The sequence below is a fragment of the Panulirus ornatus genome, chromosome 21 (assembly GCF_036320965.1).
Source record: "Panulirus ornatus isolate Po-2019 chromosome 21, ASM3632096v1, whole genome shotgun sequence".
NCBI lineage: Eukaryota > Metazoa > Arthropoda > Malacostraca > Decapoda > Palinuridae > Panulirus > Panulirus ornatus.
Window position 1 is genome coordinate 30,505,773 of NC_092244.1, and position 20,284 is coordinate 30,526,056.

The window sequence follows — 20,284 nt, forward strand, 5'->3', positions numbered from 1 at the left end:
GTCAGCCAGGTAATACAACAGAAGCCAGCGCTACCCAGCAGGACGCCAGATAGAGGAGCGAACCCACCACCCGCTGCTACATCTGTGGTTGGGACAAGTATGAAAAGTAGTTCCGCTACCATCCTTGTTGGTGGCTCAACAACAGAGAGCAGGAAGGACCCTGGTAGGCAAGGGCTGGACCTTGGGGCTCCTCCATCCAAGAACCTGGCAGATTTATAGATTCCATTTTAAGTGCGAGAATGAATGGACGATTGTTGTAGAGTGAAGAGGGGCAAGGTGGCTCTTAATGACTAGAACAGTCACTTGTTTAGCAGTTTATATTAAGGGTAGAAGGTGGTATTCATTCCTAATGGCTGTCTGAAAGGTGGTCGTTATATGATTTTAGCCAATTTTCGGTAGCAAGTTGAAGCGTAGTCTCGTAAGATCATTCTTAAGGGTCTGTGAGGCTTGTGGTCATCAGGCATGAAAGAGTCATTAACGATCTCTTTGCTAATGTCGAATATGCATCAGAATCCCCGTGCATTTGCATGTAATTATCAGCTGAAGGCAGCAATTATAAGACCTCCTTGTTGCCTTCCCGCGTCATGGCCGGGGAAGGAACCTCCGCCCACTGAGGTTCACCCCCAGGGCGGCTCTGACTCACCCGGTGGGAGGGATTACGATGGTGGGGGGGACTCATGGGAAGGGGGGAGGGAGATCTGCGGTTACTGTGGGGTAGTGGGAGGAAGGGATGGGGGGAGCTAACGCAGGGGGAGGGTGAGTTGAGGGAGGGGCCTGGAGGAGGCGGGAGTAAGGACGCTGGGAGGAGGGTACGAGGACCAAGGCAGTTTGGTTACGTTTGTGGTGCAGGTGAAGCGTGTGTCAGTGAGGCGCTGGTGCTGGCTTGTGGACAGTGTGGTGTGTGTGTGGCTCGTAATCTGTGGCGTGGACAGGTGATGGAAACTGATGCATGACGTTGAAGTGAATGAAATCACAATGTGAAGTGTAGTCTGTCTTCGGGAAAAGGAGTATTAAAACAGTTCACGGAAGCGACTAGGCTGCCAAGGTAAGAAGGTCTAAGGAATACTGTCGGAGATAAGAATATCATAATATTTTGTTTATTATCGGTGAATTAACAAATATGGCTCCTGGAATGTACTCTTGTTGTATTGTGTGGGGTAAATAAAAGGTAAAAGTGTACACAGCGTGGCGCGTACGCTTAAATGTTTACAGTTGAGTCGCAGGAGTGTGTGGTGGGTGGGGAAGGTGGGCTGCCAGGCCGTGTCCGAAGCTGGCTTGGGGCCTAATCTTTGTCTTCCTCTTCCTATTTTCGCTCTCCTGATTATTAGTCCTTTTTTTCCTTCATCGGTTCCTTAACCGCGGAGTACCATATCAGCAGTTAATGTTGTGATCCGTGGACAGGCCATAAGACATATCTCTTATCTCGTTTAGTTAAGTAACTCTCAAATGTGTGAAATAAAAGTTTCTTATGGTGTGGCGTGGAAGAAAACTCTTGATTCTAAAGGCATGAAGGTCTCCACTGTCCCTGATGGTTATCACCTGTGTGCGTGCTGGGAGACCTAGTGCTGAGTGTTAGGCTGTCAGCAGTCTCCAACTCGTAAATTTAAAAAAAAAAAAAAGAAACTACTTAAGACAGATTCTTAAGTGTTAAGTGTGTAAGTGCTCTTGGGAAGGGAAGGAGTGTACTTATCACTAACCATCAAGAATGTTTTACAGCTGGTAATATTGTCATGCTAGCGTACTTTAACGTCTGCTCTCAAGAGTAAACTTTTGAATTGAGAAGAATCAATGAAGTTGGGTTCATGTTGTTCGTATGGTTTAAAAAAATTTTTCTTACTAGTAAAAAGATTTGACTTACAGTAACCGTATCAGAAGAAACTAATTCCGTCAGTAACCATTTTGATTACTTTTTGTTACTAATATTTAATCAACTGTTTCTATCGACCAAAGTCATAAAAGATAATGTGGAGAAAGTCTGAGCCATTTGGCATTAACGGCTGTATTAGTCATGGCTGATGGCTTGAAGGCAAAGGACTAAGTGATCGTGAATAGATCCAGTCACTCCGCGCCATCCAAGAGTGGTGTCCTGCAGGTTTCTTGCTTGGGGCAAAAATTATTTTGTTTTTGGTGTCCCACAAGTAAGCACTGGTCTGTCTCTATGTTTCGCTGGTGTACTTCACTGGTAAAGGTTGGTCAAAGCTAATGTGTCCTCAGTAAACAGCTGATGTGTCCCAGTACTGTGTTCATAGTAAACTGGTGTCCCATGGAAAGTGTCGTGCAGATGAGGAGGGTGTGTGCTGGAAGGTTGTCACCAATATATGTAGGTGTCCCACTGGGTTATATCTTTAGTAAAGAGTTATGTCCCAGGATTTTCCGGTAGGAGTGGTGTCCCACTGGTGTGTCTGGTCATTACCGAGATGTTCCAGTTGTCCCTAATGGTGTCCCACTTGTGTCTCGCTAGTGGAAGTGTCCCACTGTTGTCTCGCCATGAGATGTCCTCCTATTGTCTCGCTAGTATAGTGGTGTCCCTCAGATGTGTTGTCCATCATTATTCAGCGTGTGTGTGTGGCCAACGTGTGGACATCTTGCTAATGACACGAAGCTCCTAAAGTCGCGGATTTCATTTATTTGTTACACCAGGAAGGTAGTTCGGAGCTCGGCTCGGTACAAGGGCAGTAAATTGGCTGGTGTGACATCTTACCAACAATATTAACTCCTGCATATAGGACACAAGTACGCCAATTATCATTAGAGGTGAGGCGATACGTCTTTCGGTGTTGCTCATCCTGAAGAAGAACCTGCTGGGGTGTTTTTGTCTGGAGGAGAAACAGAAATTCGTAAAGCATGCTCATTAGCAAGTCAATAAGGTTCTCTCAGCTTGATAAGGAAATTTTACGAGCACGAAGATACCCTGTCACTGAAAGAACACTTCAATACCTTATTCTAACCACTCTTGGTGTTTAGCAGGTTGGTGTGGTCCCAGCGTCCATTAAAAATACGAGCGACCCCTGAGGGTGGATTTAAAAGAGCAACAAAATTTGTACCTGAGTTGGAGGATATGTCTTGAAGGTCATCTTTCTGAGGTTTCCATATTAGCCACAAATTACACAATGTTGTAAGAGGTCGTTAGTTAAGGAATTGATATGAACTTTAGGAACTCTAGTACAATTGAGGGAAAATATATCATATGGCAATAATGGAAGAGATGCCAACTGTAAGCAAGCATCATATGCTCGAGTTACTTAGTTGCTTATTTTTAACTTCATCCGCAGATATTTTAGCCTTGTCATCTTTCATGTTTTGATCACTTGATGATTATGATATCGATGTTTTACTCCTGATTATTTTGTGACAGTTATGGAGGCGAAGCTCAACGATTATGAAGAACAGACAATATGTCGCCTTGATTAACTTATGGAAGAGTAAACACATTGTTCCTCGTCTGAAGTCGCGGGACTGTTATACTAACGGACCCTCACTTCGTCTGTATGTCTGTGAATCTCATTCGTATTTTCGTAAGTTTTGAGTATTTTTCGAATACTGAGTTTAGCTTAGTTGGCTTTTGAATCAAGTGGCATGTTCTTTGGAATTACGGTTATGGATTGAGGTTTTGTTCAAGGTTTTTCTCTCTTAGAATGGCGAGGGAAAGAGCTTCTGTTCCCAACATACATGCTAAGGTACATTAAAGGCAAGTCTGTCTGCTGAAGGTTGTGGGGTTTATCCTTGTTTACCCTGAGCTCGAGAAAAAAAGTCGCGCCCTCTGCCAGTGTGTTGGCTTATTCCCTCCCTCTTCGTCTTCCTCTCCTTTCTATATTTCTGTCTGTTTTCGTATTTTTTTTCTTATTTCTTGTTCTAGCAAACATGGAATACCTGAAACGAGCATATGTGCATTTCAGTTGAACATTTAGTATTTGAAGGAGACTCGTTGAACTTACAGTTGTACTTTACAAGTTAACAAGAAGGCAGTGATGTATATAAGTGAACATTAAGCCAGTCTGAGGAGCGACAGTGCACGTATAAGAATGTACTACGTAGTGTCCCTGATGTGGACATATATTTACGTTAACATGAACATTACAGACATAATCATGGTGTATTTTATACATCTGGAGAGGCAGTAAGGAGTGGGGTATTACAGCGACCAAGGGATACTTAGTAAAGAAGCCGCTTGGTTCCTGTTGTGTGGATGGTTACATCAGCGACATATTAAGTTGAAATCCCTGTCTCAACTGTGAATCACAGACGCATTCTCTCACATGATCCTTATATATATATATATATATATATATATATATATATATATATATATATATATATATATATATATATATATATATATATTGAAATGGCAAACCAAGTGGATCATCCGATGATTCGCCCAAACCCGTCAACGTTTTTCTAAGGCTAGATCTCGCTTGAACTGTAACCTAATCTCATCTAACATGGTGTAGGGAAGCAGCGTTAGGAGGGTAGAAGCAGAATTTCAGGTGCCTCGTCGGTACGTGTGTCGTTTATCTAGCGTGCTACCCACTTCGTCGTCAGGAGGCGCGTGTTGGAAAGGTTAGCCCGACCCAGGGTTTGGGTTGTCCCAGGGGGCCAGGTGAGGTCCGTGCGTAGGGTGGAAAAGGTTGACTGACAGCTGCGTCTAATTCCTCTCCCTCGCCTACCCTCCGCGTACACACGTCTCTCTCTCTCTCTCTCTCTCTCTCTCTCTCTCTCTCTCTCTCTCTCTCTCTCTCTCTCTCTCTCTCTCTCTCGTGTTGCCTTTTCTCGGACCCGTTTCATATATATCATATTACCAGTGACCTTTTCCTCGCTCGCCTTGCTTATGTCTTTTCTTCTACTTGTCCTTTACCTTTGTTGACTGTTTGCCATGTTTGGACATTTCCTAATGTGGGTAAATGTCGCTGAGAAATTTTTCTTGTCCAACTTAAGGGAGGTTGTTCATCTCGTGTTGCTACATTTAGCCTACCAGTACAACGTGTGGAGATAAATGAGAGTTGAGATTCTTCCTGGTGATCTACTTATGTAATGTAATATTTTCGTGGACAAATTTGGACTGACTAAACCTGAACATTTTTGTCTCATAGATTTTGGCGGCCATGACCGAGGAGGGGGGACTGTAAGGGTCTATATATGGGACTAGAAATGACTGGATGGGAGTAATGAACGGGGACTGTTAGATGATGAGGGAGTGATAATCTTGTGAGACTTGTATGATAGACCGGGAGGGACTGTAAGGGTCCAGGAATGAGTGGCTGGGTCTGGAAATAACTGGATGAGACAAATGGACTTTGGGTATACGTGGGAGGTGACAAGCAATAATAATTTGTCGAGATTGGGATGGACTGAAGGGGGGCGGGGGCCAGGTTCAAGTGTTAACTATAAGTGTCTGTGCTTGGGGCGGTGTCTGGTGTGTTGTGGAGCGTCCGCTGTGTGAATAATGAGGCAAGTTTTGCCGAGTGTGCTGGTAATGGAGGAGTGGGCAGACAACACAGTCTCGGTCGCAGATGCCTGCCATTGTAACAAGTGTAGGTGGGAACTTGGGAGGGTTTGTCAGCTAAGCTGACCATTAAAAACTTAACTTATGCCACACCTGGTGTCTTGAGTCGAGTGGCCTGGCAAATAACCTGGTGAAATAGACCCTATGTATATGTATTAAGAGTACTGACGTGTGCTTGTGCGATTAATTTATGTGTTTGCGCAAGAACGTGTGGTGGCGTTTGCTTGGTAGATAACTTAGTGTGATACATTTGTGAACCATGGCCTCCATAAGGGGATGAAGATTAGTAAAACGCTAGTATTCGTAAGAGGGAATTTATATGAACCGTCCCATGGAAATGAGATCTTATGTAGTTGCAAATCAACAGACTCGCGTTAATTTTGTTGATATCATTTTAGTGATTATATATACAACCAAACTCAGTACTTCAACAGTGTTCTTTTTTTTTGACTGCTTGACTCCGCCTGCTTGTGGCATCGCTACTGATGAAAGAGATCGCCTTCCTAGGTGTTGTATCATCGTATTACACTCTTCGATGAACTTTTAACTACCAAGGAGTCCATCTTATCCTTGCAACTGATTGTAGCGCAGTCTTGAAACTGCAGGAGCTCCCGGAGAAGGGACCTTATGGATTATAAGATGATAGTATATATATATATATATATATATATATATATATATATATATATATATGAATCATGGTGTTACCGGATTCCGCCTACTTGCACTTGTACCGCAAGTGAAAACTCCATCTGAGAAAACACTGGCGTCTGGTCAAGCGACGTCCGGTTTGCCCAGTACTGACCGACAGGGACGTTTTGATTATTAAATTCTTCGTCGTAGGTAAAAACTTAGAAGGAACTTTAAACTATGTCATTGGGTGATTAGATGGAAGTGAGTGTTAGTAGAGAGAAATTGTGAAGTTAGAAGTGGGACGTCTGCCCTCCAGAGCAACAAGCGCGAAGCTGTTCTGTGGCTGGGTCACACACACACACTGAGGCGGGACAACACCAACTCGTTGTTGTAGACATGCTCCCAGCCTTCACAACCCCGCCTCCTCAGTGCACTGTAGAGCAGCGTCTCCTCACGTACACCCACGAGTGAGTGTACGAAAAATAAAGTCACGAGCCGCTGCCTGGGAATGTATACCCAAATTCACGTCAGCACAAGTAGGTTTACGGTAAACTCAAGTTTTGGCGAAGATATCCTTCTTCGTCACCTTTCTACCCCACGTCTTCCAGTTTCTTCTTTCTCTCCTGCTGAGGGAGTTGTTTTATCAGCATGGAGTGCAGTAGGCTGTCTCCAGAATACACTTGTATTAAGCCCAGACGATAATGAATATACAGAAAAGCCAAAGTAATATACAGATGCCTGGAAAAGGAGCTCTGTTTCTCTCTTATATATTGTTTCATAAAACTTCTTACTCATCGCATCGTAAACTTAAAGTAGAAAGATTGGTGTTGGACGGCGGAAGCCAAGTGTGATGATGGGATTTGAATAACTTTGTTAAGTATCTGGCTGTTGGAGGTTTGCATGTTCTATGAAGGTGCGCGTTCCTATGCACTTTGTTCGTATTCATATACCTCTGCGTTGTACAGTTAGGTTCGGTAAAATGCTATCTGCTGGTTATGTGCGCCTGATGGGAAATGACCGGTGTAGACTCCGTTGCTCACCAACGTGAGACGACGATTATTCGAGTACATAGTATTCGAATGGTTATTTCCCGATTAGGGGCGATCATAGCCTAGCGGTAGCGCTCCCGCATGTTGCATAGGGGTCCCAGGTTCGATCCTGTCTGTAAGAGGTTTGTATGTGATATATATATATATATATATGTATACATATTTTATCCCTAGAGATAGGGGAGAAAGAATACTTCCTACGTATTCCCTACGTGTTATAGAAGGCGACTAAAAAGGGAGGGAGCGGGGGGCTGGAAATCCTCCCCTCCAGCTTTTACTTTTCCAAAAGAAGGAACAGAGAAGGGGGCCAAGTGAGGATATTTTCCTCTTAGGCTCAGTCCTCTGTTGTAAACACTACCTCGCTAATGCGGGAAATGGCGAATATGCATAATATATATATATGTTACCAAATGGCGTCCTAGCTTCGTCTCTTCGATGTATATCAAGTGACTTATATTTCCCTCTTGTGTCTCCCCTGATGATGTGATTATTACACGAAAGTGCACTTGGGAGCTTCTCGTGTTTCATTTTCCCACTGGACTCATAGGAATATATATATATATATATATATATATATATATATATATATATATATATATATATATATATATATATATGTATATATATATATATGTTTTGATATGAAAACTTTAGCCCAATGATAACATGTTGCTGTTATGTGAAATGCATTTATGAACAAAAACTAGAGGAACAGGTCCACTTCCCGGGACGCTTCTTGTTAATGTTCACCAATTTGGTTTTTGTGGTGTCGAACTGTGTGGTGGTGGAAAGCTGAAATGGAATCCTAGTTAGTTTAGCCCGTTCTTGGCTCGACTTGAAGAAAAGTAATAATGGCCTTTTGTGGCTTCATGTTGATGCTTGATGTTCATTTAGCGAGTGTTCTGGTTTACATAAATACTTAGTGTTAGCAGCTCGCTCCTGCTGTAGGAGTTTTTTAAGCGTTCAGTTCAATAAACTCCTGACTTTTTTATCCTTCAGTTCACCACGACTGTCGTCCAGTATGGCCCTAGCAAGTCTTGCCATTTCCTTCTTCAGATGATAATGTTTTGCTCTTTGCTGACGGTGGCGCGTTTAAAGTCTCACATGACACTGTACTAGGCTGGGTATCAGTGTGCTAGGCTGGGTATCAGTGTACTAGGCTGGGTATCAGTGTGCTAGGCTGGGTATTGTGTGCTAGGCTGGGTATCAGTGTGCTAGGCTGGGTATCAGTGTGCTAGGCTGGGTATCAGTGTACTAGGCTGGGTATCAGTGTGCTAGGCTGGGTATCAGTGTGCTAGGCTGGGTATCAGTGTGCTAGGTTGGGTATCACGCCTTAGGGTAGCCATTAACCTCCATATATATTGTCCATAACTCGCCCTACCCATAGTTAACATAGTGTTCATGGTTCATTGTGTCTTGAGGTGTAAACATCTTTGCATTACAATGTACTTTCTAACTTTACGAAGAAATGTCTTTGTGTTTATTACATTACGTTGTTTTACTTTGTTTTAACCTTGTATTTATTACGTTCTTTTGCTTAGTTTTAACCTTAATCCACTTGAGAGAGTGATCATAGTATTCTGAGAGAAATGATTGTCAGGCTCAGAGCTGTGTTATTATCTTCATGTAAGAAACCTCACTTTCCTACCTGTCCTGCACTTACCTACATCTTTGACGTTGTGTGTGACAGACGACGATATTAGTGAACCATAATGTTCCATAATGACTCCACTTATCTCTCTGCTAAGTGGCTGGAGGAGAGGCGAGGCTGAGCTGAAGATGTGGGTGCGAAACGCCACTAAGTACCATGTCAAGGGTTGGGGCGAGGTTGCGTCCGACATCTTGTTCGATGGTGATAACAACGCGCGAGATGGACAGGGCCTGAGCCACGGGGCTGGGGTGGACAGGAACTGAGCCATGGGGCTGAGGTGGACAGGACCTGAGGCATGGGGCTGAGGTGGACAGGACCTGAGCCATGGGGCAGGGGTGGGCACGACTTGAGCTATGGGGCTGAGGTGGACAGGACCTGAGCCGTGGGGCTGAGATGGACAGGGCCTGAGCCATGGGGCTGAGGTGAACAGGACCTGAGCCGTGGGGCTGAGGTAGACAGGACCTGAGCCATGGGGCTGGGGTGGGCAGGAACTGAGCCATGGGGCTGAAGTGGACAGGACCTGAGCCATGGGGCTGAAGTGGACAGGACCTGAGCCATGGGGCTGAGATGGACAGGACCTGAGGGGCGAGTGTTGTGGAGAAAACTTCGGTCTTTGTTGCATGGACTGAGCTCTCTCTCTCTCTCTCTCTCTCTCTCTCTCTCTCTCTCTCTCTCTCTCTCTCTCTCTGGGGAAGGTATATTGAACTACAAATCCCGATATGTATTGTGACGTTTTGTTGATATCGTCTGACTCCCGACATGTACCCCTGCCAGCCATATGTGGGTATATGTTTATGTTAACTATCCCTGCACAGGGTGGGTTGGATGGCACACCAGTTCGAAGTTCACATGCAGACGTTTGAAGGAGCGTCGCTGTTGGAGTTTACATAACTGAATGTGTTAGATGCATTGACTTCATGTTTTGGATTTTGTGGCGCAAGAGTTTCTGGAAATTGGGGTCAGAAACACAGTAATGGCGACAAGCGTCAATAATACATTTAAGGATTCACTGAAGGCTTTTATTAAATCATTATAACCTGGAATAATTGTTTACTTTTAATAATTTCATATAGCCTTAAATCATAGTGGGCTTTTAATTATAATTGCTTTTCATGATCCAGTATAGTGTGGGGTCATGAAGGGCATTTGATGAGGATTTCGCCTCGCCTGCTCCTTAGCTTGGTCTAGAAACAAATATTCGTTGTTATTTCGCATTAACGACTGTCTTCCGGCAGATCATGCGAAATCTTAATTTGTTTGTGACGTGCATTCTTGGTTATTCACCTCTGGTTTGTCCATATGTGATGAATACAGGTATGTACGTAGCTAAGATGCTGTAGGCCTTTCTTTTCTTATGTTCAAGGCTCCAGCCACGGACAGAAGCCCACATCAAGGCCTTAATTGAAACATAGAGAGAATCGTGAAGCGGAAAGAGAAAAGGGAGTTGAAAGATATTTATTCAACATACATTATTTTCTCAGCTCCCGAGATGGAACACTTGGTTGATATCCTTCTGGTAGTTTGTCCTTTTTCTCGTCAACATATTATGATTTCTAGAGTCTGTCATCCACCCCAACTTAAGTTACCGTGACCTATCTCACAGAACTCGTCCTCAACCACTTCAAGTCCCCTAAACCCGCCTGTGTTCCAAGCCCGACCAGCGTACACGAATGTAACCTAACCCGACCCTCAGCGTGGGTGTAGTCTGCACTTGATCCGCTGTTTGTAACCATTTAGAGAGAGAGAGAGAGAGAGAGAGAGAGAGAGAGAGAGAGAGAGAGAGAGAGAGAGAGAGAGAGAGAGAGAGAGAGAGAATGATCGTTGCTTGTTTATTTGCTCACTTTGACCGTAAAGTTAACCAAGTTGTGCAGTGAAGAGCTGCGCTAACCCAACTTAATCACACAGTCAACGTTCACAAATTTGACCCATGAGCAGCTAGCTGCGTCTTCTTCTTTTTTTTATTGCATTCAGAGGTCTTTAGCCTCTAAAAGTTTAGGTGTACCTTTGAAAAATCAGTGAAAATACGTACTGAAAATGTACTTCGTCATTCTTGTCATTTAAAGGAAGTTTGCGGGGCAAAATAGAAGCACAGAAACTATAAAGTGTGTGATAGATGTACGTTGGGTGGGAGGCTCTGCATTTCTTGTGGACAGACGACTGTCAGCGGTGGTGATGAAGTGGTAAGTTGGGAGGTTCCCGCCAGATGGGTACGATGCTTTGGATTCAGTTTGGGTTTCCTTATTTAATGCGTACATGTGCGTTACATGAGGTCATTATTGTGTGCGTAAAAGCCCTACGAGTTGGTTAATCAATCCTTGTCAGGAAGTGGATTCGACTCGTCTCGCTTCTGCGTTCAGTGGCCGGCAAGAATGGGTGCGAGGGAGCTCCGTTTGGAACCCCCCAGTTGGCGCAGTTAACATTAATGTTGTGTGGCGGGTTCCATTGTGTGACGTGTGCGTGTGTGTGTGTGTGTGTGTTGCCACTCTTCTGCCTCAGGGCGTTTACATCAGCATGAAGAACTCGTGGTCGTTTTTTACACACGGTCTCGCTGTAAACCTCACTTACAGCTTATTGTGAGATGCTAAATGAGTTTCCTTGTGAAAGAGTAAAAAAAGACGAGTAATTTTCGCGTTTCACAAGTTCAGAACAAAGACGAGGGTTCGCACGTTCGGACCTGAAAAGAATGTGAGTTGCGCTTAATAGTCTCGTGTTGGATGTCGGACCTCAAAAGAATGTGAGTTGAGCCTGATGGTCTCGTGTTGGATGAAGTTTTGTCCATGCAAGTCACACTTACCGAAGAGCCACTTCTAATGCATCATTAGTTGGCGTCGCTCTCGAGAATGTAAGTGTTGGCGGGTGTTGCGTTGGGAGTAGATTTGGGCCATGTTTAGGCATCGGGGCAGAAATTCATTCTCTGACTTATCTTCATTTACATCTAGGTTGTCGGGTGAGCCTGCTCGTTAATTAGGATCAGATTACTGAGCTCACATGATCACTACTAAGTTTCGTTTACCCAGTTTACATTGACATCATAATTTAGTTTATTTTACAAGTTAAATAATATTTTTACGTCACTGAGGATCAGTTACGGTGGTATGAGGATTTAACTAGACTTCTCTTCCCTAGTGGCTACCTTTTTGCCCACTGATGCAGCAGACTTCTCTTCCCCAGTGGTTCTCTTTTTGCCCACTGATGTAGGACATTAAGGTGCATTTCTAGTGTGTGTGACTACTATTTACCTGTAGCTTTCCCGTCACACATCTGCTGACCGGATTTCCGTTTCCTTCTTTACTCGCTGGTCTCCTTACCCACTTGATGGCTGGATAGTCGTATGTACAGTGGATGTCAAGTTCCTTCCCCAGTGGTAGTCCCCTGGCCTAAGACATCATTCATGTTTCCACCGTTGTGTGAAGGGCTCGTATACTGAAGTCAACGGTTCTTGTCCTGTTTATTAACGGAAAATTATGAGAAAGTCTTTGTTTACAACATTTTATTCGACTTGAGGGAAAGGAGTTTTTGATAATGATATTTTTGACCTATGTTTGAAGGAGTCCAGGTTAATGACCAACCCAGTGGTCGTACAAAATAATCCGCGTAACGATATATATATATATATATATATATATATATATATATATATATATATATATATATATATATATATATATATATATACACACACCTACACGAACAAAGTGCATAGGAACGCGCACCTTCGTAGAACATACAAACCTCCAACACCCAGGATATATATATATATATATATATATATATATATATATATATATATATATATATAGTGTGACATAAGATTAAGTGGGAGGATATTCCATCCTGTTATCTGTAGGGAAATAGAATACTTTATGTGTATTAATGGCATATATTCATGTGGGATTGATATTCACACTTTGTCTAAGCGATTGCATTCATGTTTAACGAATTTTTGAACAGAGGATTAGTACCAGCATCCACGATATTCTTACGTTTTTAATATGAACTTCAAATTAGCAGAATTATATACACACCCCGAAGACATCCAGCCATCTCTATCCATCACCTTAAATGTTGGCGTGCCACAATCACCTTAAATGTTGGCGTGCCACAATCACCTTCAATGTTGGCGTGCCACAATCACCTTAAATGTTGGCGTGCCACAATCACCTTCAATGTTGGCGTGCCACAATCACCTTAAATGTTGGCGTGCCACAATCACCTTCAATGTTGGCGTGCCACAATCACCTTAAATGTTGGCGTGCCACAAACTCAAACATTTCCAGTTGGCTTCAAAGTTTTTGAGACTGGTGGATGCATGAGAGTATCCAACTTACATATTTTTTCTTTTTATTTACGTTGGAGGCTTCAGTCATGGCCTGAACTCACCTCCATCTTGATCAGAGATGTAGAGAAGTTAATGAAATTGGAAGAAGGAAGAGACAAGGGAGGGAAAGTATATTTATGATCTTTTATGTTTCTTTGGAGGAAGTGAGACACATGTCTTTCAAAATGGGTTATTGTATAGTTATAGGAAAGACAGGAGGTGATAGAAAAGTTTCAGTGTTCGAGACGCTGGCAAAGAAAATGAAATTTTCATTTATTTATTTATTTATTTATTTTCGTTGCATTTTGTTATTTGTGTGTGATAGAAAGTGTTTGGTTGACCTGCGCCTTTGAATGGATTTCTTATATTTTCCAATCCTTGTATTTCAAAAATATGATACTGTTTAGAATTGTTATTTTGTATAAACATGGAAAACTATTATTTTTAGTGTTTCTTCAAACTTCCCTCAGCGGATCCAACTAAATAATTTGTATTTCGTATATTTTCAGCTCATATTTACAACTATACCATTTTTTTTTTCTAATTCTGTATAGTTTTTCTCTTAAGATAAAGTCTCTTACTTTCATCTCTAGATTCTGCCATATCCTGTGTGCTCTGAAATACCTTTTTACCTTTTTACTTCACTTGGTTCAGCTGGTGTGATATAGCTGTGACACAGCTATTTTCTCAGATCTATCCAGAATATGTGTAAGGGGTCATTTCAGGTGAGGTGGTGTGGGAGAGGTCAAGTTGAGGTGCGGAGACCAGGTCAGGTCAGGTCAGGTGAAGATGGGTGCAGAAGCCAGGTGAGATGAGGTGTGTGAGAGATGAAGAAAGGAACTATGAGAAACGTGAGATGAGGTTTGCGAGACGAGGGCAGTACATGGGAAGGACAGATAACAGGAGACCTGATGGTCCATGACCAGGTTATCTGCTGGAGGACAGTACATGGGAAGGACAGATAACAGGAGACCTGATGGTCCATGACCAGGTTATCTGCTGGAGGACAGTACATGGGAAGGACAGATAACAGGAGACCTGATGGTCCATGACCAGGTTATCTGCTGGAGGACAGTACATGGGAAGGACAGATAACAGGAGACCTGATGGTCCATGACCAGGTTATCTGCTGGAGGACAGTACATGGGAAGGACAGATAACAGGAGACCTGATGGTCCATGACCAGGTTATCTGCTGGAGGACAGTACATGGGAAGGACAGATAACAGGAGACCTGATGGTCCATGACCAGGTTATCTGCTGGAGGACAGTACATGGGAAGGACAGATAACAGGAGACCTGATGGTCCATGACCAGGTTATCTGCTGGAGGACAGTACATGGGAAGGACAGATAACAGGAGACCTGATGGTCCATGACCAGGTTATCTGCTGGAGGACAGTACATGGGAAGGGCAGATAACAGGAGACCTGATGGTCCATGACCAGGTTATCTTGTTAGAAGTAAATTGTGGTAGGAGACAAGTTAGTAGAGCAGAAGGTGCCTTCCCACCCACCAGACCTCTCTCCTCCCGAGAGAGAGAGAGAGAGAGAGAGAGAGAGAGAGAGAGAGAGAGAGAGAGAGAGAGAGAGAGAGAGAGAGAGAGAGAGAGAGAGAGAGAGAGAGAGAGAGAGAGAGAGAGAGAGAGAGAGAGAGAGAGAGAGAGAGAGAATAAGAATGACTCTGTTCAGTTTGGAGAAAATATACTGTCATGTGGAGGTCAACTGGGGGCGAATTTGGAGGGAAGGCCGTTTGGAGGTGGGTAGGCTTGGAGGGAAGGTCATTTGTAGGTGGGTAGGCTGGGTCGTGTTCACCACCTGGCTGAAACACGAGACTGTTTGGGGAAGTTGCTAAGCCAGTTGAGCTGGTGTGATGACGTCAGTGAACCCCACACCTGTCGCAAGTCTCAGTTTACGTCGACGAACGTCTGAATGACGTAGTGAACCCTGGAGTACCATAGTGAACCCTGGAGTACCGTAGTGAACCCTCGAGTACCATAGTGAACCCTGGAGTACCGTAGTGAACCCTCGAGTACCATAGTGAACCTTCGAGTACCATAGTGAACCCTCGAGTACCATAGTGAACCTTACCTTACCTTACGTATACCTTACGATGGTTTGGGAGGTCTTCTACCCCCACAGCTGGGTCTGGGACCTGACCTTACCTTACGTATACCTTACAATGGTTTGGGAGGTCTTCTACCCCCACAGCTGGGTCTGGCACCTTACCTTACCTTACGTATACCTTACGATGGTTTGGGAGGTCTTCTAACCCCACAGCTGGGTCTGGCACCTTACCTTACGTATACCTTACGATGGTTTGGGAGGTCTTCTACCCCACAGCTGTGTCTGGGACCATCCTGTTGTGTCTCTGCTCTGATCCATTAGGCTGTTGGAGGCTGCCACTTGTACACTTACGTAACTACCACATGCTGACTGGTGTAGTCCACTTTGATAAACTTTTCCAAATTTCTCTCACAGATCCTGGTCAAGACTTGATCACAGAGTCTGGTGGTGGCAGCACATTGCATTAACCCCACGCCAGGTTCTGTGGTGAAGTGCACGTCACACGATCATGTGTGTTTATCAAGAGGAAATTGAAGAAAATTGGGCCAAGAATTGTTATTAGGATCTCTCTCGTCTACTCAGTATTCCCAGTCGTATAGTACACTTTAACACACACACACACACACACACACACACACACACACACACACACACACACACACACACACACACGAATAAATAATAATATTGGAACACAAGGAACATTGTATTAACCTTTGCCTTCGAGGTGGGTGATCGTGTCAGCTTTGAGAAATGTGCTGGGTATATAATTCACACATCCCCACACCCCCACACATTGACTCTTCTACAACCCCCTGAACCACTGAAACTGAAATCAGTTCATCTCGACTTTCTGAAGTTACAGGCGAGAGCGATATAGCTCTGTGTACAGATGAAAAGAAAAGGAAAATCCAGGATACGTCTGGTCGTTTACACATATAATGTTTAATATAAAGTCACGACTGGATTTTTACAATTTACAATTTACGACACATGACACGACGGTACAACCCATGAGCACGACGGTACAACCCATGAGCACGACGGTACAACCCATGTACACGACATATGTATATATATATATATATATATATATATATATATATATATATATATATATATATATATATATATATATATATATACCGGGCGTGGGTTAAGGACGTGTGAGTGGGAGTTGGAGAGGCCACTGCATTTGACAACGTTGTCAGTTCGTGTTCTAATTTCGTATTGTTTCGTGTCCACAACTGTTGTTCGCTTGTGTTCGTCCCGTCTCTTGTGTTGAATGTGGTGGTGACTTTGTGTTTCCGCTCAGCTGCCGGGAAGGACAAGAGCCATTTCCATGTTTTGCTCTCTCTCTCTCTCTCTCTCTCTCTCTCTCTCTCTCTCTCTCTCTCTCTCTCTCTCTCTCTCTCTCTCTCTCTCTCTCTCTCTCTCTCTCCTTCATTCGTTTCCATTCTTGGAGAGTCAGTCGAACCGGAGTTTGACATTCGTGTGGGTTGGTCCTGGACGCTTAAGGGAGCCATGAGCCACGAGCATGGGGGATGGGGTAGAGAGCCACGAGGATGGGGGATGGGGTAGTGAGCCATGAGAATGGGGGATGGGGTAGTGAGCCACGAGGATGGGGGATGGGGTAGTGAGCCACGAGGATGGGGATGGGGTAGTGAGCCACGAGGATGGGGGATGGGGTAGTGAGCCACGAGGATGGGGATGGGGTAGTGAGCCACGAGGATGGGGGATGGGGTAGTGAGCCATGAGAATGGGGGATGGGGTAGTGAGCCACGAGGATGGGGGATGGGGTAGTGAGCCACGAGCATAGGGGATGGGGTAGTGAGCCACGAGAATAGGGGGATGGGGTAGTGAGCCACGAGGAATGGGGGATGGGGTAGTGAGCCACGAGGCATGGGGGATGGGGTAGTGAGCCACGAGATGGGGGATGGGGTAGTGAGCCACGAGAATGGGGGATGGGGTAGTGAGCCACGAGCATGGGGGATGGGGTAGTGAGCCATGAGGAATGGGGGATGGGGTAGTGAGCCTCGAGATGGGGGATGGGGTAGTGAGCCACGAGGATGGGGGATGGGGTAGTGAGCCACGAGGATGGGGGATGGGGTAGTGAGCCACGAGGATGGGGGATGGGGTAGTGAGCCACGAGGATGGGGATGGGGTAGTGAGCCACGAGGATGGGGGATGGGGTAGTGAGCCACGAGGATGGGGGATGGGGTAGTGAGCCACGAGGATGGGGGATGGGGTAGTGAGCCACGAGGATGGGGGATGGGGTAGTGAGCCATGAGCATGGGGGATGGGGTAGTGAGCCACGAGGATGGGGGATGGGGTAGTGAGCCACAAGGATGAGGGATGGGGTAGTGAGCCACGAGGATGGGGGATGGGGTAGTGAGCCACGAGGATGGGGGATGGGGGTAGTGAGCCACGAGGATGGGGGATGGAGTAGTGAGTCACGAGGATGGGGGATGCGGTAGTGAGCCACGAGGATGGGGGATGGGGTAGTGAGCCACGAGGATGGGGGATGGGGTAAAGAGCCGCGAGGGTGGGGGATGGAGTAGTGAGTCACGAGGATGGGGGATGGGGTAAAGAGCCGCGAGGGTGGGGGATGGGGGATGGGTAGTGAGCCACGAGGATGGGGGATGCGGTAGTGAGCCACGAGGATGGGGGATGCGGTAGTGAGCCACGAGGATGGGGGATGGGGTAAAGAGCCGCGAGGGTGGGGGATGGGGTAAAGAGCCACGAGGGTGGGGGATGAGGTAGTGAGCCACGAGGATGGGGGATGCGGTAGTGAGCCACGAGGATGGGGGATGCGGTAGTGAGCCACGAGGATGGGGGATGCGGTAGTGAGCCACGAGGATGGGGGATGGGGTAAAGAGCCGCGAGGGTGGGGGATGGGGTTAGTGAGCCACGAGGATGGGGGATGGAGTAGAGAGGCCACGAGGATGGGGGATGGGTAAAGAGCCACGAGCATGGGGGATGGGGTAGTGAGCCACGAGCATGGGGGATGGGGTTGTAAGCCATGAGCATGGGGGATGGGGTAGAGAGCCATGAGCATGGGGGATGGGTAGTGAGCCACGAGGATGGGGGATGGAGTAGTGAGCCACGAGGAAGGGGGATGGGGTAGTGAGCCATGAGCATGGGGGATGGGGTAAAGAGCCACGAGGATGGGGGATAGGGTAGTGAGCCATGAGCATGGGGGATGGGGTAGTGAGCCTATGAGCATGGGGGATGGGGTAAAGAGCCACGAGGATTGGGGGATGGGGTAGTGAGCCATGAGCATGGGGATGGGGTAGAGAGCCACGAGGATGGGGGATGGGGTAGAGAGCCATGAGCATGGAGGATGGGGTAGTGAGCCACGAGGATAGGGGATGGGGTAGAGAGCCACGAGGATGGGGGATGGGGTAGAGAGCCACGAGGATGGGGGATGGGGTAGTGAGCCACGAGGATGGGGGATGGGGTAGAGAGCCACGAGGATGGGGTAGAGAGCCACGAGGATGGGGGATGGGGTAGTGAGCCACGAGGATGGGGGATGGGGTAGAGAGCCACGAACATGGGGGATGGGGTAGAGAGCCACGAGGATGGGGGATGGGGTAGAGAGCCATGAGCATGGAGGATGGGGTAGTGAGCCACGAGGATGGGGGATGGGGTAGAGAGCCATGAGCATGGAGGATGGGGTAGTGAGCCATGAGCATGGAGGATGGGGTAGTGAGCCACGAGGATGGGGGATGGGGTAGTGAGCCACGAGCATGGGGGTTGTGAGTAATGAGGATGGGGGTTGTGAGTCATGAGGATGATGGATGGGGATGTGAGTCATGAGGATGGAGGATGTTTGATAAGATATAAACTCTACGGGAGGAGCCATGACCACCTCACTGTGAGGCCCGGGGGTGAGCGGGGTTGAGGAAGCCATCGTCAGTCAGAAGAGGTTACGCTCTCTCTCTCTCTCTCTCTCTCTCTCTCTCTCTCTCTCTCTCTCTCTCTCTCTCTCTCTCTCTCTCTCTCTCTCTCTCATGCTCAAGAATCGTACCGTCGTGCTCAAGGATCGTACCATCGTGTTCAAGGATCGTACCGTCATGTTCAAGGATCGTACCGTCGTGCTCAAGGATCGTACCATCGTGTTCAAGGATCGTACCGTCATGTTCAAGGATCGTACCATCGTGTTCAAGGATCGTACCATCGTGCTCAAGGATCGTGCCATCGTGTTCAAGGATCGTACCATCGTGCTCAAGGATCGTACCATCGTGTTCAAGGATCGTACCGTCGTGCTCAAGGATCGTACCATCGTGCTCAAGGATCGTACCATCGTGTTCAAGGATCGTACCATCGTGTTCAAGGATCGTACCATCATGTTCAAGGATCGTACCATCGTGCTCAAGGATCGTACCATCGTGTTCAAGGATCGTACCATCGTGTTCAAGGATCGTACCATCATGTTCAAGGATCGTACCATCGTGCTCAAGGATCGTACCATCGTGCTCAAGGATCGTACCATCGTGTTCAAGGATCGTACCGTCGTGCTTAAGGATCCTACCGTCGTGCTCAAGGATCGTACCATCGTGCTCAAGGTTCGTACCGTCGTGCTCAAGGATCGTACCATCGTGCTCAAGGATCGTACCATCGTGCTCAAGGATCGTACCGTCGTGCTCAAGGATCGTACCGTCGTGCTCAAGGATCGTACCATCGTGCTCAAGGATCGTACCATCGTGTTCAAGGATCGTACCATCATGTTCAAGGATCGTACCATCGTGCTCAAGGATCGTACCGTCGTGTTCAAGGATCGTACCATCATGTTCAAGGATCGTACCATCGTGCTCAAGGATCGTACCATCGTGCTCAAGGATCGTACCATTGTGTTCAAGGATCGTACCATCGTGCTCAAGGATCGTACCATCATGTTCAAGGATCGTACCATCGTGCTCAAGGATCGTACCATCGTGTTCAAGGATCGTACCATCGTGTTCAAGGATCGTACCATTGTGTTCAAGGATCGTACCATCGTGTTCAAGGATCGTACCATCGTGCTCAAGGATCGTACCATCGTGCTCAAGGATCGTACCATCGTG

General features: G+C 46.2%; 1 protein-coding gene across 7 annotated transcripts in view; it reads left to right on the top strand.

The window, feature by feature from the left end:
- LOC139756440 (neuron navigator 2-like) overlaps positions 1-20,284 on the top strand; it is a 368,656-nt gene that overhangs the window by 224,756 nt on the left and 123,616 nt on the right. For 3 of the 7 annotated variants that reach the window (XM_071675883.1, XM_071675889.1, XM_071675888.1), the window contains exon 1: positions 820-1,045. The exons of the other annotated variants lie outside the window; for them this stretch is intronic. The gene's annotated coding sequence lies outside the window, so the exon portion shown is untranslated. Of the gene's footprint in view, positions 1-819; positions 1,046-20,284 lie in introns of those variants that run through there. 7 annotated transcript variants of the gene reach the window in all.